This window comes from Choloepus didactylus, chromosome 12 (assembly GCF_015220235.1).
Source record: "Choloepus didactylus isolate mChoDid1 chromosome 12, mChoDid1.pri, whole genome shotgun sequence".
NCBI classification, from domain to species: domain Eukaryota; kingdom Metazoa; phylum Chordata; class Mammalia; order Pilosa; family Megalonychidae; genus Choloepus; species Choloepus didactylus.
The window spans coordinates 96,228,462-96,253,292 of NC_051318.1; the positions used below are offsets into that span (position 1 = coordinate 96,228,462).

At 38.6% G+C, this 24,831-nt stretch overlaps 1 protein-coding gene and 1 pseudogene across 1 annotated transcript in view; one reads left to right on the forward strand and one right to left on the reverse strand.

The window, feature by feature from the left end:
* The window catches only part of RB1 (RB transcriptional corepressor 1), a 248,164-nt gene that overhangs the window by 199,909 nt on the left and 23,424 nt on the right, over positions 1-24,831 (reverse strand).
* Positions 16,273-17,242, forward strand: LOC119507440 (annotated as a pseudogene).

The following is a 24,831-nucleotide window of genomic DNA, read 5'->3' on the forward strand; positions in this document are numbered from 1 at the left end:
AAATAAAAAATAGATGATCTTATGGAAATAAAAGAAACTGTTGACCAAATCAAAAAGGTTCTGGATACTCATAATACAAGACTAGAGGAAGCTGAACAGCGAATCAGTGACCTAGAGGATGACAGAATGGAAAATGAAAGAACAAAAGAGAGAATGACGGAAAAAATCGAAAAAATCGAAATGGACCTCAGGGATATGATAATATAAAATGTCCAAATATAAGACTCATTGGCATTCCAGAAGAGGAAGAGAAGGGTAAAGGTCTAGGAAGAGTATTCAGAGAAATTGTTGGGTAGAACTTCCCAAATCTTCTAAACACCATAAATACACAAATCATAAATGCCCAGCGAACTCCAAATAGAATAAATCCAAATAAACACACTCCGAGACATATTCTGATCAGACTGTCAAATACTGAAGAGAAGGAGCAAGTTCTGAAAGCAGCAAGAGAAAAGCAATTCACCACATACAAAGGAAACAGCATAAGATGAAGTAGTGACTACTCAGAAGCTACCATGGAGGCGAGAAGGCAGTGGTATAACATATTTAAAATTCTGAGACAGAGAAACTGCCAACCAAGAATTCTTTATCCAACAAAGCTCTCCTTCAAATTTGAGGGAGAATTTAAATTTTTCACAGACAAATGCGGAGAGAATTTGCTAACAAGAGACCTGCCCTACTTGAGATACTAGAGGGAGCCCTACTGACAGAGAAACAAAGAAAGGAGAGAAAGATATGGAGAAAGTTGAGTACTAAAGAGATTCAGTATGGGTATGTTAAAGGACATTAAGAGAGAGAGGGAAAAATGTATCTGACAAACATAAATGAAAGGATAGGATGGCTGATTCAAGAAACGCCTTCACAGTAATAATGTTGAATGTAAATGGATTAAACTCCCCAATCAAAAGACATAGCTTGGCAGAATGGATCAAAAAAAAATGAACCATCAATATGTTGCATACAAGAGACTCATTTTAGACACAGGGACACAAAGAAATTGAAAGTGAAAGGATGGAAAAAAATATTTCATGCAACCTACAGCCAAAAGAAAGCAGGTGTAGCAATATTAATCTCAGATAAAATAGACTTTAAATGCAAGGATGTTATGAGAGACAAAGAAGGCCACTACATACTAATAAAAGGGGCAATTCAACAAGAAGAAATAAAAATCATAAATGTTTATGCACCCTATCAGGGGCTGCAAAACACATGAGACAAACACTGGCAAAACTGAAGGAAGCAATTGATGTTTCCACAATAATTGTGGGAGACTTCAACACATCACTCTCTCCTACAGATAGATCAACCAGACAGAAGACCAATAAGGAAACTGAAAACCTAAGCAATCTGATAAATGAATTAGATTTAACAGACATATATAGAACATTACATCCCAATTCACCAGGATACATTCTTCTCTAGTGCTCACGGAACTTTCTCCAGATTAGATCATATGCTGGGACATAAAAGAAGCCACAATAAATTTTAAAAAATTGAAATTATTCAAAGCACATTCTCTGACCACAGTGGAATATAATTAGAAGTCAATAACCATCAGAGACTTAGAAAATTCACAAATACCTGGAGGTTAAACAACACACTCCTGGAGGTTACACAACATGCTCCTAAACAATCACTGGGTTAAAGAAGAAATAGCAAGAGAAATTGCTAAATATACAGAGACAAATGAAAATGAGAACACAACATACCAAAACCTATGGGATGCAGGAAAAGTGGTACTTAGGGGGAAATTTATAGCACTAAACACATACATTAAAAAGGAAGAAAGAGCTAAAAGCAAAGAACTAATGGAGCAACTGAAGAAGCTAGAAAATGAACAGCAAACCAATCCTAAACCAAGCAGAAGAAAAGAAACAACAAGGATTAAAGCAGAAATAAATGACATAGAGAACAAAAAAAACAATAGAGAGAATACATAACACCTAAACTTGATTCTTTGAGAAGATCAATAAGATTGACAAGCCCCTAGCTAGACTGACAAAATCAAAAAGAGAGAAGACCCATATAAACAAAATAATGAATGAGAAAGGTGACATAACTGCAGATCCTGAAGAAATTTAAAAAATTATAAGAGGATACTATGAACAACTATATGCCAACAAATTGGATAATGCAGAGGAAATGGACAATTTCCTGGAAACATAAGAACAACCTAGACTGACCAGAGAAGAAATGGAAGATTTCAACCAACCAACCACAAGCAAAGAGATCCAATCAGTCATCAAAAAGCTTCCCACAAATAAATGTCCAGGGCCAGATGGCTTCACAGGGGAATTCTACCAAACTTTCCAAAAAGAACTGGCACCAATCTTATGTGAACTCTTTCAAAATATCGAAGAAAACAGAACACTACCTAACTCATTTTATGAAGCTAACATTAATCTAATAACAAAACCAGTCCAAGATGCTATAAAAAAATGAAAACTACAGGCCTATCTCCCTAATGAATATAGATTCAAAAATTCCCAACAAAATACTTGCAAATCGAATACAAAGAAACATTAAAAAAATCATACACCATTAACAAGTGGGGTTCATTCCACGCATGCAAGGATGGATCAACATAAGAAAATCAATGTATTACAACACATTAACAAATCAAAAGAGAAAAATCAAATGATCATCTCAATAGATGCTGAAAAAGCATTTGACAAAATCCAACATCCCTTTTTGATAAGAACACTTCAAAAGGTAGGAATTGAAGGTAACTTCCTCAATATGATAAAGAGCATATATGAAAAACCCACACCCAGCATAGTACTCAATGGTGAGAGACTGAAAGCCTTCCCTCTAAGATCAGGAACGAGACAAGAATGCCCACTGTCACCACTGTTATTCAACATTGTGCTAGAAGTGCTAGCCAGGGCAATCCGGCAAGACACAGAAATAAAAGGCATCCAAATTGGAAAAGAAGAAGTAAAACTGTCATTGTTTGCAGATGATATGATCTTATATCTGGAAAACCCTGAGAAATCGACACTACAACTACCAGAGCTAATAAACAAATTTAGCAAAGTAGCAGGATACAAGAGTAATGCACATAAATCAGTAATGTTTCCATATGCTAGAAATGAGCAGACTGAAGAGACACCCAAGAAAAAGATACCATTTTCAATAGCAACTAAAAAAATCAAGTACCTAGGAATAAACTTAACCAAAGATGTAAAAGACTTATACAAAGAAAACTACATAACTCTACTAAGAGAAATAGAAGGGGACCTTAAAAGATGGGAAAATATTCCATGTTCATGGATAGGAAGGCTAAATGTCATTAAGATGACAATTCTACCCAAACTCATCTACACATTCAATGCAATCCCAATAAAAATTCCAACAACCTACTTTGCAAACTTGGAAAAGCTAGTTATCAAATTTATTTGGAAAGGAAGATGCCTCAAATTGCTTAAAACACTCTAAAAAAGAAAAACGAAGTGGGAGGACTTACACTCCCTGACTTTGAAGCTTATAATAAAGCCATAGTTGTCAAAACAGCATGGTACTGGCACAAAGACAGACATATTGATCAATGGAATCGAATTGAGAATTCGGAGATAGACCCCCAGATCTATGGCAGACTGATCTTTGATAAGGCTCCCAAAGCCACTGAACTGGGACATAACAGTCTTTTAACAAATGGGGCTGGGAGAGTTGGATATGCATTTCCAAAAGAATGAAAGAGGACCCCTTCCTCACACCCTACACAAAAATTAACTCAAAGTGGATCACAGATCTCAATATAAAAGACAGTACCATAAAACTCCTAGAAGATAATATAGGGAAACATCTTCAAGACCTTGTATTAGGTGGCCACTTCCTAGCCTTTACACCCAAAGCCTAAGCAACAAAAGAAAAAATAGATAAATGGGAACTTTACACCCAAAGCCCAAGCAACAAAAGAAAAAATAGATAAATGGGAACTTTATACCCAAAGCCCAAGCAACAAAAGAAAAAATAGATAAATGGGAACTCCTCAAGCTTAGAAGTTTCTGTACCTCAAAGGAGTTTGTCAAAAAGGTAAAGAGGCAGCCAACTCAATGAGAAAGAAATTTTAGAAACCATGTATCTGACAAAAGACTGATATCTTGCATATATAAAGAAATCCTACAACTCAGTGAGACAAGAGTACAGACAGCCCAATTATAAAATGGGCAAAAGATATGAAAAGACAGTTCTCTGAAGAGGAAATACAAATGGCCAAGAAACACATAAAAAAATGTTCAGCTTCACTAGCTATTAGATGCAAATTAAGACTACAATGAGATACCATCTCACACCAATTAGAATGGCTGCGATTAAACAAACAGGAAACTACAAATGCTGGAGAGGATGTGGAGAAATTGGAACTCTTATTCATTGTTGGTGGGACTGTATAACGGTTCAACCACTCTGGAAGTCAGTCTGGCACTTCCTTAGAAAACTAGAGTTACCCTTTGATCCAGCAATTGTACTTCTCAGTATATACCCAGAAGATCTGAAAGCAGTGACACGAACAGATATCTGCATGCCAATGTTCATAGCAGCATTATTCACAATTGCCAAGAGATGGAAACAACCCAAATGTCCTTCAACAGATGAGTGGATAAATAAAATGTGGGTGTTCTAGTTTGCTAATGCTGCCGGAATGCAAAACACCAGAAATGGATCGGTTTTTATAAAGGGGGTTTATCTGGTTACACAGTTACAGTCTTAAGGTCATTAAGTGTCCAAGGTAACTCATCAACAATCAGGTACCTTCACTGGAGGATGGCCAATGGCATCCAGAAAACCTCTGTTAGCTGGGAAGGAATGTGGCTGGCGTCTGCTCCAAATTTCTGGTTTCAAAATGGCTTTCTCCCAGGACATTCCTCTCTAGGCTGCAGTTCCTCAAAAATGCCACTCTTGGTTGCACTTGGGGTATTTGTCCTCTCTTAGCTTCTCTGGAGCAAGAGTCTGCTTTCAACGGCCGTCTTCAAACTGTCTCATCTGCAGCTCCTGTGCTTTCCTCAAAGTGTCCCTCTTGGCTGTAGCAAGCTCGCTCCTTCTGTCTGATCTTATATAGTGCTCCAGTAATTTAATTCAGACCCACCCTGAATGGGTGGGCCAACACCTCCATGAAAATTCTCCAATCAGAGTCATCACCCACAGTTGGGTGGAGTGCATTTCCATGCAAACAACCTAATCCAAACATTCTAACTTAATCCCCACTAGTATGTCTGCCCCACAAGATTGCAACAAAGAATATGGCTTTTTCTGGGGGACACAACAAATTCAAACCAGCATATGGGGGAAGGGAAAAAAAAAAAAAGGCACCCAGTGTTCTTTTTTATTTTAACTTTTATTCTTATTTTTTTGTGGGTGGTAATGAAAATGTCAAAAATTAATTTTGGTGATGAATGCACAACTATATAATGGTACTTTAAACAATTAAATGTATGCTTTGCTTTGTTTGACTGCATGGTATGTGAATATCTCTCAATAAAAATGAATTAAAACAAAAAAAAAAACAATTAATTGGGGAAACAATCCTCCACAACCACACAGCCAGGAACTCCCATGAGGGAACCCAGGAGACAGCAGACGAGTAATGACCACATTTACTCTCCCCACTACAGAAATCCAGGAGGTGCACAGGCAAGAAGCAGAGATAGGAGAGGGTGCCACATGGAAGCACTAGAAGCCCCTCCCACATCCCAGAGGCTCACAGGCACATGGCAGAAAGGAAGCAGGGTACATATGAGCTGGAGGGTGCCCTTGAGTGGATTCCCAACCAAACGGCATAGGACCCACATTGCACCACCAGGGCAGGTAGTGCCCAGTGCACACAGAGAACTGGTGCACTGATTGGATCCCCACCAGGTTTGGACCCCACCCAGAGCACATTAGAAGTTCAGGGAAGACTGGATTGGGAGTAAGAGGTGGCTCAAGAGCACTACCTGGTGGTAGAGCAGGGACAGCGCAATCTAGAATGCTGTTGCTCTGCAAAATTATATATAAATGCTCAAATAATCCTGTATTTCCCATAATAATTTTACCAAGATAAGCAAATACTCCAAATCATAAAGCACCTGAAGAACCAAGAATATATGAACCCAAATGAACAAATTAAAAAGCCTCAAAATACAAAAAAATTGGAGTAGTTAATTAAAGAAGTACACACAAATCTCCAGAACAATTTCAGCAAGATGGCTAATGACACAAAGGACATCAGGAAGAGCCTAGAAGATCATAAAGAAAAATTTGAAAGAGAAAACTTAAAAATAGCAGACCTTATGGAAATAAAAGTTACTGTTGATCAAATTAAAAATACACTAGAAACACACAACAGCAGATTTGAAGAGGCAGAAGAAAGGATACATGAACTAGTGGACAAAGCAATAGAATGCAAATGCACAAAAGAACAAATGGTGAAAAAATTTGAAAAATTTGAAATGGGTCTCAGGGAAATGATGGATAACACCACTGGTGTCCCAAAATGAGAAAAGTGCTAGGAAGAATGTTTCAAAACATGGTTGGGAAAAACTTCCCAACCCTTCTAAATGACATAAATATGCAAATCAAAGGTGCCCAATGAACTCCAAAAAGAATAAATCCAAAAAAACCCATGCAGGGACAAATACTGATCAGATTGTCAAAAGCTGAAGAGGAGGAGAACATTCTGAAAGCAGCAAGAGAGAAGCAATTCACCACATACAAGGGAAGGAATGCAAGACTAAGTACTGACTACTCAGCAGCACCATGGAGGCAAAAAGGCAGTGGTATGACATATTTAACATTCTGAAAGAAAAAAATTGCCAGCGAAGAATTCTTTATCCAGCAAAACTCTCCTTCCAAAATGAGGGAGAGTTTTAAATTTTCAAAGACAAACAAATGCTGAGAGAATTTGTTAACAAGAGACCTGCCCTGGAAGAAATACTAAAGGGAGCTCTACCGGTGAGAACAAAAAGGAGAGAGAGGTCTGGAGAAGGGCACAGAACTGAAGAGTATTAGTAAGGATAACCTGAAGGAAAGAAAGAGAGAAAAAACATACCTGACAACTAAAAACCAAAGGAAAAGATGGCTGGTTCAAGAACTCCCTTTACAGTAATAACTTTGAATGTGAATGGATTAAACTCTCCAATTAAAGGATATAGACTGGTAGAAGTATGATCCATCAATATGCTATCTACAAGAGACTCATCTTAGACCCTGCAACACAAAGAGACTGAAAGTGAAAGGACAGAAAAAATATCCTATGCAAGCTGCAACCAAAAGAAAGCAGGGGTAACTATACTAATATTGGACAAAATAGACTTTAAACGCAAAGATGTCATAAGAGACAAAGTAGGATACTATATATTAATAAAAGGGACAATCCCACCAAGAAGAAATAGCAATCATAAATGTTTATGCACCCAATCAAGAGCTCTAAAGTACATGAGACAAACATTGGATAAACTGAAGGGAGCAAAAGACATTTCTATAATAATACTGGGAGACTTCAGTACACACTCTCTTCTATAGAAAGAACTAGACAGAGGACCAATAAGTAAATTAGAACCTAAACAATATGATAAATGAATTAGACTTAACAGACACATATAGATCAATATATCCCAATGTACCAGGCTATACACTGTTCTCTAGCACTCATTCAATGTTCTCCAGGATAGATCATAGGCTGGGGTACAAAACAATTATTAATAAATTTTAAAAGATTGAAATTATTCAAAGTACATCCTCTGACCATAATGGAATGCAACTAGAAATCAACAACCACCAAAGAACCAGACCTTTCACAAATATATGGAGGATAAACAACACACTTCTAAACAACCAGTGGGTCAAAGAAGAAATTGCAAGAGAAATAGGTAAATATCTAGAGACAAATAAAAACAAGAACACAACATATCAAAACCTATGGGATGCAGGGAACCTAGTGACTAGAGGGAAATTTATAGCTCTAAATGTATATATCAAAAAGCAAGAAAGAGCTAAAACCAAAGACCTAACCTAAGAACTGAAGATGCTAGAGAATGATCAGCAAACTAACCCTAAAGCAAATAGAAGAAAATAACAAAGATTAACACAGAAATAAATGAGCTGCAGAACAAAGGAAAAAACCCAACAGATAAATAAAAACCAAAAGTTGGTTCTTTGAGAAGACCAACAAGATTGACAGACCCTTAGCTAGACTGACAAAGTCAAAAAGAGAGGACTCAAATAAACAGAATCAGAAATGAGAGCAGGGTAATTACTATGGATCCCGAAAAAATTTTAAAAATCGTAAGAGGATACTATGAACAATGGTATCCCAACAAGCTGGGCAATTCAGAGGAAATGGACAATTTCCTGGAAACACAGGAACAACCTAGATTGACCCAAGAAGAAATAGAAGACCTTAACAAACCAATCACAGGAGGCGGGGCAAGATGGCAGACTGGTGAGCTGTATGTTTTAGTTACTCCTCCAGGAAAGTAGGTAGAAAGCCAGGAACTGCGTGGACTGGACACCACAGAGCAATCTGACTTTGGGCATACTTCATACAACACTCATGAAAACGTGGAACTGCTGAGATCAGCGAAATCTGTAAGTTTTTGCGGCCAGGGGACCCGCGCCCCTCCCTGCCAGGCTCAGTCCCGGGGGAGGAGGGGCTGTCAGCTCCGGGAAGGAGAAGGGAGAACTGCAGTGGCAGCCCTTATCGGAAACTCATTCTACTGATCCAAACTCCAAACATAGACAGACTGAGACCAGACACCAGAGAATCTGAGAGCAGCCAGCCCAGCAGAGAGGAGACAGGCATAGAAAAAAAACAACACGAAAAACTCCAAAATAAAAGCGGAGGATTTTTGGAGTTCTGGTGAACATAGAAAGGGGAAGGGCCCTGAGGCGCATATGCAAATCCCGAAGAAAAGCTGATCTCTCTGCCCTGTGTACCTTTCCTTAATGGCCCTGGTTCCTTTGTCTCTTAGCATTTCAATAACCCATTAGATCTCTGAGGAGGGCCCCCTTTTTTTTTTTAATCCTTTTTTCTTTTTCTGAAACAATTACTCTAAGAAGCCCAATACAGAAAGCTTCAAAGACTTACTATTTGGGCAGGTCAAGTCAAGAGCAGAACTAGGAGAGCTCTGAGACAAAAGGCAATAATCCAGTGGCTGAGAAAATTCACTAAACACCACAACTTCCCAAGAAAACAGGGGTGTCCGCTCACAGCCATCATCCTGGTGGACAGGAAACACTCCTGCCCATCGCCAGCCCCATAGCCCAGAACTGCCCCAGACAACCCAGTGTGACGGAAGTGCTTCAAATAACAGGCACACACCACAAAACTGGGCGTGGACATTAGCCTTCCCTGCAACCTCAGCTGATTGTCCCAGAGTTGGGAAGGTAGAGCAGTGTGAATTAACAAAGCCCCATTCAGCCATCATTTCAGCAGACTGGGAGCCTCCCTACACAGCCCAGCAGCCCAGAACTGCCCTGGGGGGATGGCACTCACCTGTGACATAGCACAGTCATCCCTCAACAGAGGACCCGGGGTGCACGGCCTGGAAGAGGGGCCCACTTGCAAGTCTCAGGAGCCATACGCCAATACCAAGGACTTGTGGGTCAGCGGCAGAGACAAACTGTGGCAGGACTGAACTGAAGGATTAGACTATTGCAGCAGCTTTAAAACTCTAGGATCACCAGGGAGATTTGATTGTTAGAGCCACCCCCCCCTCCCTGACTGCCCAGAAACACGCCCCATATACAGGGCAGGCAACACCAACTACACACGCAAGCTTGGTACACCAATTGGACCCCACAAGACTCACTCCCCCACTCACCAAAAAGGCTAAGCAAGGGAGAACTGGCTTGTGGAGAACAGGTGGCTCGTGGACGCCACCTGCTGGTTAGTTAGAGAAAGTGTACTCCACGAAGCTGTAGATCTGATAAATTAGAGATAAGGACTTCAATTGGTCTACAAATCCTAAAAGAACCCTATCAAGTTCAGCAAATGCCACGAGGCCAAAAACAACAGAAAATTATAAAGCATATGAAAAAACCAGACGATATGGATAACCCAAGCCCAAGCACCCAAATCAAAAGACCAGAAGAGACACAGCACCTAGAGCAGCTACTCAAAGAACTAAAGATGAACAATGAGACCATAGTACGGGAGATAAAGGAAATCAAGAAGACCCTAGAAGAGCATAAAGAAGACATTGCAAGACTAAATAAAAAAATGGATGAACTTATGGAAATTAAAGAATCTGTTGACCAAATTAAAAAGATTCTGGACACTCATAGCACAAGACTAGAGGAAGATGAACAACGAATCAGTGACCTCGAAGATGACAGAATGGAAAATGAAAGCATAAAAGAAAGAATGGGGAAAAAAATTGAAAAAATCGAAATGGACCTCAGGGATATGATAGATAATATGAAACGTCCAAATATAAGACTCATTGGTGTCCCAGAAGGGGAAGAAAAGGGTAAAGGTCTAGGAAGAGTATTCAAACAAATTGTTGGGGAAAACTTCCCAAATCTTCTAAACAACATAAATACACAAATCATAAATGCTCAGCGAACTCCAAATAGAATAAATCCAAATAAACCCACTCCGAGACATATACTGATCACACTATCAAACACAGAAGAGAAGGAGCAAGTTCTGAAAGCAGCAAGAGAAAAGCAATTCACCACATACAAAGGAAACAGCATAAGACTAAGTAGTGACTACTCAGCAGCCACCATGGAGGCGAGAAGGCAGTGGCACGATATATTTAAAATTCTGAGTGAGAAAAATTTCCAGCCAAGAATACTTTATCCAGCAAAGCTCTCCTTCAAATTTCAGGGAGAGCTTAAATTTTTCACAGACAAACAAATGCTGAGAGAATTTGCTAACAAGAGACCTGCCCTACTGGAGATACTCAAGGGAGCCCTACAGACAGAGAAACAAAGAAAGGACAGAGAGACTTGGAGAAAGGTTCAGTACTAAAGAGATTCGGTATGGGTACAATAAAGGATATTAATAGACAGAGGGGAAAAATAGGACAAACATAAACCAAAGGATAAGATGGCTGATTCAAGAAATGCCTTCTCGTGGGACGGAGAACATCTTCTTGACCAAAAGGGGGATGTGAAAGGAAATGAAATAAGCTTCACTGGCAGAGAGAATCCAAAAGGAGCCGAGAGGTCACTCTGGTGGGCACTCTTACGCACACTTTAGACAACCCTTTTTAGGTTCTAAAGAATTGGGGTAGCTGGTGGTGGATACCTGAAACTATCAAACTACAACCCAGAACCCATGAATCTCGAAGACAGTTGTATAAAAATGTAGCTTATGAGGGGTGACAAGGGGATTGGGAAAGCCATAAGGACCACACTCCACTTCGTCTAGTTTATGGATGGATGAGTAGAAAAATAGGGGAAGGAAACAAACAGACAAAGGTACCCAGTGTTCTTTTTTACTTCAATTGCTCTTTTTCACTCTAATTATTATTCTTGTTATTCTTGTGTGTGTGCTAATGAAGGTGTCAGGGATTGATTTGGGTGATGAATGTACAACTATGTAATGGTACTGTGAACAATCGAAAGTATGATTTGTTTTGTATGACTGCGTGGTATATGAATATATCTCAATAAAATGAAGATTAAAAAAAAAAAAAAAGACATAATGCTGAGCAAAATAAGCGAGGCACAAAAAGAGAGATATTGTATGTTACCACTAATGTGAATTCTGTGAAAAATGTACAATGTTTTATACTGTAGAATGTAGGGGACCTAGAGATACCAATTAGTGTAGGGGGAATGTTAATCTAATAAGAACAGATAAACTATGGAGGGTAATCTCAATGCTATGGGAATGCTCAGGAATGATTATGGTTTGTAAACTTTCTTGGATATAGTAAGATCGTGTTGGAAGCAATACAGTTATTTTAGGTTTTTTTTTTCTCTTATTCCTTTGTTTTCTTAGGGGTTGTTAATTTTCTTTCGGTATGGTAGGAACATGTTGGAAGCAATGTAGTTATTTTAGATTATTTGTTTTTCTTACTCCTCTGTTTGGACATGGTTTATTAATTTTCTTGGGGTATGGTAGGAACATATTGGAAGCAAAGTAGTTATTTTAGGTTATTTGTTTTCCTTAATCCATTGCTTTGTTTGAAATGTTGTGGGGTTTTATTGGTTGTTGTTTGCCTGTTTGTTTTTAATTTTTTGATAAACAAAGTTAAAAAATTGAAAAAAAATCAGTAGAAAAATGGGAGTAAAAACTAAATGACAAATAGGGTGGGATGGGGGGATGGTTTGGGTATTCTCTTTTCACTTTTATTTTTTATTCTTATTCTGATTCTTTCTGATGTAAGGAAAATGTTCAGAAATAGATTGTGGTGATGAACGCATAACTATATGATCATACTGTGAACAGTTGATTGTATACCATGGATGACTGTATGGTTTGTGAATATATTTCAATAAAACTGAATTTAAAAAAAAAAAAAAAAAAAACCAATCACAAGCAAAGAGATCCAATCAGTCACCAAAATTCTACTGACAAATAGAAGCCCAGGGCCAGATGGATTCACACGGGAATTTTACCAACTTTCCAAAAAGAATTGACACCAATCCTGCTCAAAATCTTTCAAAAAATTGAAGAAAAAGGAACACTACTTAACTCATTTTATGAAGCTAATATCACTTTAACACCAAAACCAGATAGAGATACCACGAAAAAGAAAAACTATGGGCCAATCTACCTAACAAATACAGATGCAAAAATTCTCAACAAAATACTAGCAAATTGAATTCAAAGACACATTTAAAAAAATCATACATCACGACCAAGTGGGGTTCATCTCAGGCATGCAAGGATGGTTCAACATAAGAAAATCAATCAATGTAACACAACACATTAACAAATCAAAAGAGAAAAATCAAATGATCATCTCAATAGATGCTGAAAAAGTATTTGACAAAATTCAGCATCCCTTTTTGATAAAAACACTTCAAAAGGTAAGAATTGAAAGAACCTTCCTCAATACGATAAAGGGCATATATAAAACACCCACAGCCAGCATAGTATTCAATGGTGAGAGACTGAAGGCCCTCCCCTTAAGATAGGGAATGAGACAAGGATGCCCACTGTCACCACTATTATTCAACATTCTTCTAGAAGTTCTAACTAGAGCAATTTGCCAAGACAAAGAAATAAAAGGTATCCAAATTGGAAAGGAAGAAAAGTAAAACTGTCATTATTTGCAGATAATATGGTCTTACATTTGGCAAATCCTGAGAAATCGACAATAAAGTTACTTGAGCTAATAAATTCAGCAGAGTGGTGGGATACAAGATTAATGTACATAAGTCACTAATGTTCCTATAAACTAGTAATAACCTAACTGAAGAAGCAATCAAAAAAAAAAAAAAAAATCCACTCACAATAGCAACTAAAAAAATCAAGTAACTAGGAATAAATTTAACCAAGGCTGTAAAAGACCTCTACACAGAAAATTACAAATTGTTACTAAAAGAAATCAAAAGGGACCTAAAGAGGTGGAAAGATATCCTGTGTTCATGGATAGGAAGGCTAAACATCGTTAAGGTGTCAATTCTATCCAAACTTATCTACAGGTTCAATGCAATTCCAATAAGAATTCCAACAACCTACTCTGCAGACTTGGAAAAGCTAGTTATCAAAGTTATTTGGAAGGGAAAGAGGCCTCAAATTGCCAAAAAAACATTCTAAAAAAGTGGGAGGACTTACGCTTCCCAATTTTGAAGCTGTATCGGTTTGGATATTATACGTCCCCCAAAAGCCATGTTCTTCAATGCAGTCTTGTGAGGGCAGACATTAATCTTTTGATTGGGTGTTTCCATGGAGATGTGGCTCAATCAACTGTGGGTGAGACCTGTGACTGAATTCTTTCCATGGAGATATGGACCCTGCCCATCCAGAGAGGGTCTTAATTAAATCACTGGAGTCCTATAAGAGAGTTCACAGACAGAAGGATCTCAGAGCAGCTAAGAAAGACTTTTGGAGAGACACTTGGGAGTTGACAGAGATGCTCAGAGATTCTTGGACTTGCAGACAGAAAGACATCTGGAGATGCTAAGCTAAGGAGGCACAAGTGCTGACAAAAGAGCTGAAACACAACCCAGGACCAGCAGACACCAGCCACGTGCCTTCCCAGCTGACAGACATGTTCCAGACTCCATCAGCCTTTCTTCAGTGAAGGTATCCTCTTTTTGATGTCTTAATTTGGATACCTTTATGGCCCTAGAACTTTAAATTTGTAACCTAATAAATCCCCTTTATAAAAGTCAATCCAATTCTGGTATTTTGAAAAACGGCAGCATTAGCAAACTGGAACAGAAGCCTACTAGAAAGCTAAAGTGGCCAAAACAGCATGGTATTAGCACAAAGATAGACATACTGATCAGTGAAATCAAATTGAGAGTTCAGAAATACACCCCCAGATCTATGGTCAATTGTTTCTGATAAGTCCCCCAAATCCACTGATCTGGAACAGAACAGTCTCTTCAACAAAAGGAGCTGGGAAAATTGCATATCCATATTAAAAAGAATGAAAGAGGACTCCTACCTCACACCCTATACAAAAATTAACTCAAGTGGATAAAAGACCTCAATACAAGAGACAGCACAATAAAACTCTTAGAAGATAATATAGGGAAACACCTTCAAGACTCAGTAATATGAGATGGCTTCTTAGACCTTACACATAAAGCACAAGCAACAAACGGAAAAAGAGATAAATGGAAACTCCTCAGAATCAAAAACTTCTGTGCCTCAAAAGACTGTCAAAAAGGTGAAGACACAATAAACTCAATGGGAGAAAACAGTTGGAAACCATATATCTGTTGAGACTGATATCCTGCATATATAAAGGAATCCTGCAACTCAACAATACAAACAGCCCAATTATAAAATGGGCAAAAGATATGAAAAGACATTTTCCCAAGGAGGAAATAAAAATGGCTAAAAAACACACGAAAAAAATTGCTCATCTTCACTAGCTACTAGGGAAATGCAAATCAAAACCACAATGAGTATGATACCATCTTATTCCAATAAGAATGGCTGCCATTAAACAAACAGGAAACAACAAGCGCTGGCAAGGATGTGGAGAAATTGGAACTCTTATTCATTGCTGGTGGGAATGTATAATGGTACAGCCGCTGCAGAAGATAGTTTAGTGGCTCAGAAAACTAGATAACAAATTACCCTATGATCCAGCAATTCTACTTCTCAGTATATACCCAGAAGATTTAAAAGCAGTGACATGAACAGACATTTGTACACCAATGTTCACAGTGGCATTGTTAATAATTGCCAAGAGATGCAAACAATCCAAGTGTCCTTCAACAGACTAGTGAATAAACAAAATCTGGTATATACATATGATGGAATACTATGCAGCCAGAAGAAGGAACAAGGTCCTGAAACATATGACAACATGATGAACCTTGAAGATACAATGCTGAGTGAAATAAGTCAGACAAAAGGAGAGAGACTGTATGTTACTACTACTGCGAACTCCCTGAAAAATGTAAAATCAGTGTCTTATAATATAGAATATTGGGGACCTAGAGATAGACATTAGCTAGTGAAGGGGGAATGATAACCTAATATGTTCAGGTATGTTAAGGAGGATGAACTTAAAGCTATGGGAATGGATAGGGGTGATGATTGTTAATGGGAGTGTAAGTGTCAGAGCTGAACTGAGGACGAACAGGATTGAAAGGGGAGGTTTAAAGGCATATATCCCACAGACAAACACTACAAATATAGATAGGTGCTTGCATGATATACTTCTAAGGTATGACAACATACCTTAGAGTTGACAACAGAGTGGTGGTATATGAGGAAAATCTACCTTTTGCATACTAGGGACTATAATTAACAGGAATACCTTACTAATACCACACAAATACTAGGGACAAGTAATTTAGGGCTGAAGACAGCTTTGGGGTATTTGGGGTCAACAGAATTGTTTAAAATGGAGAGTGAGGAGGAGGGTACAACTAAGTGATGATAATGTGAGATACTGATTGATTATGCTATGTGAAATTAGGAACCCCCTACTTTATATGTCAAGCCCTCAATCATGAGGCTTGCTCTTATGAAATTTACGGTTGTAAAGGGAGGCTAAGTCGGTCCAAGTTCCTGGCTGGAGGCTTTGCCCTGCTTTTTCCCTCCAGGAGGTGGGCCAGGCCCCACCCCTACATCACTCCACTGCCCCACCCACCTCCTGCCCTAGCCTCCCCAGACACGCACACCCCCACTGGCCCCAGCTTGACATGCTGCACGGCCCACAGTCTCCCATGCATGCCTCCCCAGGCATGGTACAGGGCCTCGCCACACCATGGCAGCAGCCTGGCACAGCACCCCTGACTTCAAGCTCGACGCCAAAGCTGACAACGAGAACCATTCTAAAAGGCCTCTACAGTCCATTTTCAAGGAGCAGTGAACGACGGAGTCAGTGTATACCTGGCAGGATCATGGCTATTTAGCAACCTACACAAACAAAAATGGCAGTTTTGCCAATTTGAGAATTTACCCACATGGATTGGTATTGGTAGACCTTCAGAGTTACGACAGCGATACACAAGAAGAAATTGACAATCTTTTGAATAAAGTAGAAGAAAGAATGAAAGAACTGAGTCAGGACAGTACCAGGAGGTAAAGCAATTACCACTCAGAATATGACAAGGATGTAAAACTGGCCCACTGCTGATGGGTGCCTGGTTGATTATGACAGATGAAGTGGTGTATGATGAAGACTCACCTTATTAGAACATTAAAATTCTACACTTTCAAAGCAATTTGGGAAGATTCTCATCCTCAGTGGGGATGTTAATTTGGCAGAGAATGATTTGGCATATACCCAGGCTATCAGGGGCAGTGGGAAAGATTACACTGGCAAAAAGGTACTGATTCTGAGAGGTGGAGATGGGGGCATATTACGTGAAATAGTCAAACTGAAACCAAAGATGCTCACTATGGTGGTGACTGACCAAACGGTGATTGATGGTTGTAAGAAATATATGCAAAAAACTTGTGGTGACACCTTAAAGGAGAATGCTATCAGGTTCTAACAGAAGACTGTATTACAGCACTGAAGAAGTATGCCAAAGAAGGGAGAAAGTCTGATGATATGATTAATGATTTGACAGCTGTTCCAATTTCCACATCTCCAAAAGAAGGTTCCACATGGGAGTTTTTCAGGCTGATTTATTGAAACAGGATGGGAAATATTTTACACAGTGATTTATACTTATCATTTTCCAGAAATCTCTTGAGAACTCAGGCCAACTCAAACACTTGCTTCATTTAGTGGGTGTGTCGGTCTGGAATAAGAAAGCTATTCCAGGTATACAGTGTAATTAGTGTAATTGACACTGGTGTTAATTACAGTCTAAGTGGAAAGAGTTTTAATTCAGAAAATCAAAGGCATAAGCAATGCTTGGAAGGGCTGGGGTAATGAAGGTCGGGGAAGGAATCACTGATGATCACAAATGATCTCTCAACAACTCTCTCAGAAGCTGTGTGCATTCTGAACATTCAGGAAGTCACTCAAGGACTGAAGTGGGCGATTCAAGGAGCTCAACAGGACGCCTCCACAACTGCTGGTGGGGAGTAACAGCCTCTCTTCTGCCTCCCAGATCCTGTGAAAGAGCCCCTTCTTGGCAGATTAACAATGAGGACATTTGGGAAAAGGGATGCTGGGAAATGTGGTTCCAGACTTCTTGTTGGTGTGGGGAAAAGTAGGTCAGTGGTTGGCAAACTTTTTCTGTACAAAGGCAAGAGAGTAATTATTTCTGGCTTTGGTGGGTCATAACAGTCTCTGTCTGAACTTCTCAACTCTGCTATTGTAGCAGGCAGGCAGCCGTAGATGATACATAAATGAACGGCATGGCTGTGTTCCAATAAAACTTTATTTACCAAACCAGAGACCCAGCTACAGGCTAACCCTTGAGAAACAGTTTATTTAAAATGTTCCCAAGAGCCTCAGTTTCCCAATTCTCCTTAAAATAGGGATGACAGCAATTTCACATCGCTGTTGCAATCATAGTGGAAAAAGCATATGTGAAGGTTGATGCCTAAAATCCCTTACCTCTTTCATTCTCCTACCAAGGTAGGATTTTGGAAAAGTTGGTAATCATACATTTTTGTAAATAAATTCTATCACTGTCCCCTTTAATCAAAAAAAAGTTAAGGTAGTACATCTTCATTTATAAAATATGAAAAATACACTAAAGAACAAAGTAAAAATAAACTCCTTAAATGTGGTTAAAATGGGAAATTTTATGCTCTATCTTGGTTACTATAATAAAAAGTTTTTCAAAAGGGTGGGGCGGCTAAGCCCACCTATAATTATGCCTAGGAGTCACCTCCAGAGAACCGCTTTTGTTGCTCAAATGTGGCCTTTCTCTCTCTAAGCCCAACTCTGCAAATACATTCATCACCCTCCCCGCAATGTGGGACAGGACCTCCCCAGGTGAGCGAGCCTCCCTGGTGATATGGGACACAGATTCTGGAAATTAGCCTGACCCTGGCATCAAGGGGTTGAGAATGCCTTTTTGACCAAAAGGTGGAAAAGAAAGACAACAAAATAAGGTTTCAGTGGCTAAGAGATTTCAAATAGAATCAAGAGGCTATCCTGGAGGTTATTCCTAAGCAAGCTTCAGCTCGATATCCCAAATGGCCACAGTGTGCCAAGCACAAGTCAACAGCAGTCCCCAAAACCCTAAAGAATACCCAGGTCCCTATCTGAGACTCTGTAAAAGTATCACTCACTAAGTTTATTCTTCAGAAACTTAAATCCTCCAGAGAGCTCCTATTCCAGCTAAGTCCCAAAACCCAGAGGCAATAGCCTCTTCAAGAACGTCAACCAATCACATCCCCTTCTCCCATAATGTCGATGTCCCTTTTCAACATGAACAAGTTAGGGCAGTCACTGGCCAGACATCCCTGAAGATCGGGAAAGTGATTAAACTATAGGAAGGGGTAGCAACAGACAAGATAGAATTTAACAAAGGATTATGAATACTGAATCTCTATATAATTTTCTTTTTCTTAATTGCTAGGGTATTAGAATAACCAGAAGGAAAGAACTGAAATGGTGGAACTGTAACTCATAACATTCTCTGAAATTTGCTATATTGCTACTTGTTAAATTGTAATTTGAAAGTTATCACCATTTTGTATATATGTTGTATTTCACATTAAGGAAATAACTGAAACTGTGGAACTGTAACCCATAACATTCTTTGAAATTTGCTTTCTAACTACCTGTTAAATTGCACTTGGAAAGTTATCACATCTATGTAAATTTGTTATATTCCACAATAAAAGAAAAAACATAATGCTCACAATAGCCTTCACTGTAAAGGTGAGCTATAAGCAAACACTTTATTCTATGAGCAAAGACATAATCTTTCAAAATTTTTAAATGTGAATGACTTCTGACAGCAATTCTACTTCATAGTTAGCATTTCAGAAGTATTCCCACTTGTGCATTAAAATGTATATACAAGGCAATTCATTGCAGCAGTTTACAGTTTCAAACATTCAAAAAGATTAACTACATGTCTGTGAACAGAGGAATACATAAATTATGATACAACAGTACAATGAAAAATACGTCCACCAAAAAGATTAAGATAAACAAAGAGAGTGGGACACTCTTTAAAATATATTGCCAAATGAATAAATTAAAGTGTAGAATAACGCAAATACTAGAAACTGATTTATTAGTTGCCTTTGGGGAGAAGTGGGAGGCTTAGAAATGGAAGGCAGACTTTTCACTGTTTTCACTATGGTTTCTTTTTCATTTTTGAACCACATCTATCACATATTCAAAAATATTAATAATGAATTGGCTAAAAAGTATAAACAGAAAGGATTATGGGAAGATGGCAGAGTAGGAAGCTCCAGAACTCAGTCCACCCACCAAAACAACTATTAAACAGGCGGAAACTGTCTGAAACAACTACTTTGTGACTCCAGAGGCCCGAACACTATTCAGCATCCAGGGAAAAGCAGGAAGAAGAGGCTGATAAATTATGGTAAAGAACAGTAAATTGTTCTCTTCATAGGTAGCTACTGGTGCCCATCCCCTACTCTCTCCACAGGCCACCTTGGAGTCCAGCTCCTGGCTAACTTGTTGGTGACAGAAAGGGACCTAAAAGTTCTCTTTTCCAAGAACAGGAGTGGGCATGGCTGATCAGTGATCACAGTTTTTGATTAGCGGATTCAGAACAATGGGAGCCCGGCTCTGAGAACAGCCATTGTTTCAACTCATCCTGGACAAAGACTGGGTAGCCATTGTTTCAATCTTACCCAGACAGGTGTGGTGACTATGCAGACTTAAAGGTGCTGCAATTTCCCAGGGTTGTGGATGATAGTTAGCTGAAGGGCTGCATTTGCTGGGGAAGCCAGGAAAGCTCAGCTTTGGGGAGCTGTCAGAGTAGTTTTGGCACCCTTCCTGATCCCCTCCCCAGGGTACTTTGGAGCCAGTCTGTGCCTCGTTTATGGATCCAGGCCCTGTCACTGCTGGGAAAAACTGACTTGGCAAAGTCCTCTCCGGTGAGCCCTCCTTTCAGAATTTGCCCGCCAGGCAAAAGCAGCTTGAGAAAATGAAAGGAGTATAAAAAACTATAAAGGCAGACAGTCTAGGACAAAGGTCTTCCAGCTTCAAACACCAGGGAGACAGACATCTGTTTCTGGAGAACAGAGCGGACAACCACACTCCTGTAAACAGGGGAACTCCAAAACAACTAACAAGCAAAAGCCCAGGACAAGACAAGAGGCCCAGAAAGACAGGGAAAATCCTGCACACTGCATTCACTTTGGACAGATCTTCCTGATAGGAGAGATGAAACTCAAGAAAATTTATCTTACCACCAGCTGGTTATAAAACCAAGAAACAGGTATCCCAGGAAGTAAACCTCAGAGTTAACATTTTAAAATATTAAAATGTACAGTATGCAACAAGAGTACAAGACAATGAAACAGGAAATGATGGCCTATCCAAATGAAGAGGACAGAAATCCAGAAAACACCAATGAAGAAGATGAGAATGTGGATATACTGAACAAAGCTTTTTAAAAATGATCTAAAAATGCTCAAAGAAATGAAACTAGAGAAAGAACTAAAGGATATAAGGAAAACAATGAATGAGCAACATCAGAGTCTTAGTAAAGAGACAGAAATTTTAAAAAGGAACCAAACAGACCTACTGGTGTTGAAGACCAAAATAACTGAAATGAAAAATGCTCAGGAGGGTTTCAAGAGCAGACTGAAGCTGGCAGAAGAAAGAAGCAGTGAACCAGAAGACAAAACACTTGGAATGTGTCAGACTGAGGAGTAGAAAGAAAAAATAAACATTACAAGCAAAAATAGCCAAAGACACCTCTGGGACACCATAAAGTGCACCAATATCCACATTATGGGAGTTGGAGGGGAAGAAAGAGAGACAGGAGAAGAAGGACTATTCAAAGAAATAATGACAGAGAATATCCCACACTTAGCAAAAGATATGACTATGCACATCTGAGAAGCCCAGAGAACACTGAAAAGGATAAACATGAAGAAAAATACACCCCATCATATACTGATCACACTATCGAATGCAATGGACTAGGAGAAAGTTCTAAAAGCTGCAAGAGAAAAGCAACATGTTACATACAAGGGAATCCCAATTAGACTGAGTGCCAATTTCTCATCAAAAACCATGGAGGCATATTCAGGACAAAATTTAAATTTTCTATAGCACATTATCTAATTTAACATGTATGGTCAGTTTATTTAAACAAAATAATTACGTAAAACCTAGACTAGGGAATGAAATCCTGTTATTCAGTACAAGTTAATGTAATACCTAGACACATTCCAGAGTATTTGGGCCAGAAAATTAAAAAGTATTTGCAAAGCCCCCTTGAGAGACTGGGGGGAAAGGTAGAAATATTAAACTTCCCCACCTGGAGAACACTGGATATTCTCTCAAGCATTAGGGACTCCCAATTTAATAAACCCCCAAGTCCTTGATCTTGGGGCTTGCCCTTATGAAACTTATTTCAGCAAAGGAGAAGCTAAGCCTACTTTTAAGTATGACTAAGAGTCACCTCCAGAGAACCTCTTTTGTTGCTCAGATGTGGCCCCTCTCTCTAAGCCAACTCTGTAGGTAAACTCACTACCCTCCCCACTACATGGGACATGACTCCCAAGGGTGTAAGTCTCCCTGGAAATATGGGTCATGACTCCCAGGGATGAGCCTGGCCCTGGCATCACAGATTGAGAATGCGTTCTTGACCAAAAGGGGGAAGAGAAGTGGAACAAAATAAAGTTTCAGTGGCTAAGATATTTCAAATAGATTCAAGAGGTCCTTCTGGAGGTTATTCTTATGCATTATACAGATATTCCTTTTTAGTTTCAAGAGTCTTAGGATAGAAGGAAATACCTGAAACTCTTGAACTGTAATCCAGTAACCTTGATTCTTGATGATAATTGTATAAGTATATAAGTTTTATGGGGTGACAGTTTGTGAAAACCTTATGACTGACACTCCCTTTATCCAGTGTAAGGGCAGATGAGTAATAAAGACAAAAATATATATATAAATAAATAATGAGGGGGATAAGGGGTATGGGATGTTTTGGGTGTTCCTTTTCATTTTTATTTTTTGTTTTTCTTTTTTTGGAGTAATGAAAATGTTCTAAAATTGATTGTGGTGGTGAATGCACACCTATGATGATACTGTGAACAACTGATTACATTCTTTGGATGGATGACACAATGTGTGAGTATGTCTCAGTAAAATTGTATTTCTAAAAAATAAAAAACATGGAGGTAAGAAGGCAATGGGCTGAAATACTTAAAGTGCTGAAAGAAAACAACTGCCAGCCAAGAATTTTATATCCAGCAAGACCTTCTTTAAAACAGCAGGGAAAGATTGAGATGTTTTCAGATAAGCAAAAGCTGAGGGAGTTCATTACCATTAGACCTGCCCTAAAAACAACAATACAGGGAGTTCTTCAAACTGAAAGAAAGGACACTAGACAGTAGTTCAAAGCAGCAAAAAGAATTAAAGACCTGTCTCAAAGGTAATCATTTGAGTAATTATAAATGCCAATATTAGTGTTGTACATTGTTTGTTACTGTAACTCCACTTCTTCCTACAGGTGTTAAAATGCAAATGCATAAAAAGTAGTGATAAATCTAGGTTTTGGACATAAAATGTACAAAGCTGTAAGTGGTAACAAGCAAAAAAAAAATGGTGGGGAGGACAGAGGGATATAGGAAAAGTATATTTGCACGCTACTGAACTTAAGTTTATCAAATCAAAAATGATTCTTATATATTTAGGATGTCAAATTCTAACCACATGGTAACCACAAAGAAAATAAATGAAAAATATATACAGATAGAAACAAGAAGGCACTCTTCTTCAAAAAAATACTAGCAAATTGAATCCAACAGCATATTAAAGGAATTATACATTATGATCAAGTGGGATTTATCCCTGGTATGTAAGGTTGGTTCATAAGAAAATCAGTTCATATGATGTACCACATTAACAGAATGAAGGGGAAAAAAAAACACATGATTATCTCAATTGATGCAGAAAAGGCATTTGATAAAAACACTTAGAACCCTAAGAATAGAAGGAAACTTTCTCAACATGACAAAGGGTGTATATGAAAAGCCCACAGCTACATATGGTGAAAGAGTGAAAGCTTTCCCTCTAAGGGACCAGGAACAAGACAAGGATGCCCACTGTTACCACTGTTATTCAACACTGTGCTAGAAGTTCTTGCCAGAACAAATAGGATGAAAAAGAAATAAAAAGCATCCAAATTGGAAAGGAAGAAGTAAAACTTTCCCTATTTGCAGATGACAGGACCCTATATACAGAAAATCCTAAAAAATCTATAACAAAGCTACTGGAGCTAATAAGTAAATTCAGCAACGTGGTGGGGTACACAATCAACACCCCAAAATCAGTACTGCTATTATACACAAGCAATGAACAATTGGAACAAGAAATCAAGAAAAACATTTCATTCACAATAGCAAATAAAAGAATCAAATATCTAGGAAAAATATAACCAAGGATACAAAGAATTTGTACACAGAAAATACAAAACACTGCTAAAAGAAATCAAAAGAGACCTAAACAAATGGAAGGACTTTCCATGTTCATGGATTGGAAGACTAAATATCATTAAGATGTCAATACCACCCAAAGCAATTTACAGATTCAAGGTAATCCCAAATAAAATTCCAACAACCTTCTTTGCAAAAATTGAAAAGCCAAACACCAAATTTATAGGGAACGGTAAGAGGTCCCAAAAAACTAAAGCCATCTTGAAAAAGAAGAATGAAGTTGTAGTACCCACACTTTCTGATTTTAAAACTTATTACAAAGCCACAGTAATCAAAATAGCATGATACTGGCACAAAGACTGGCATATAGACCAATGGAATTGAACTGAAAGCTCAGAAATCAACCCTCACATTTATGGCCAAGTGATTTTTTGACAAGGCTGCCAAGTCCACTCAGGTGGGAAAAAACAGTCTTTTTAACAAATGGTGCTGGGCAAACTAGCTCTCCATTTGCAAAAAGGTGGAGGACCCCCACTTCACATCACTTAGAAAAATCAACTCAAAATGAATCAAAGATCTAAATATAAGAGCTAGAACTACCAAACTGCTAGAAGGAAACATAGGGAAACATCTTCAGGTACCTGTGTTCACAATGGTTTTTCAGAATTTACACCCAAAGCACAAGCAAAGAAAAAGAAGATAAATGCAAGCTCCTCAATATTAAATATTTTTGAGCCTCAAATGACCTT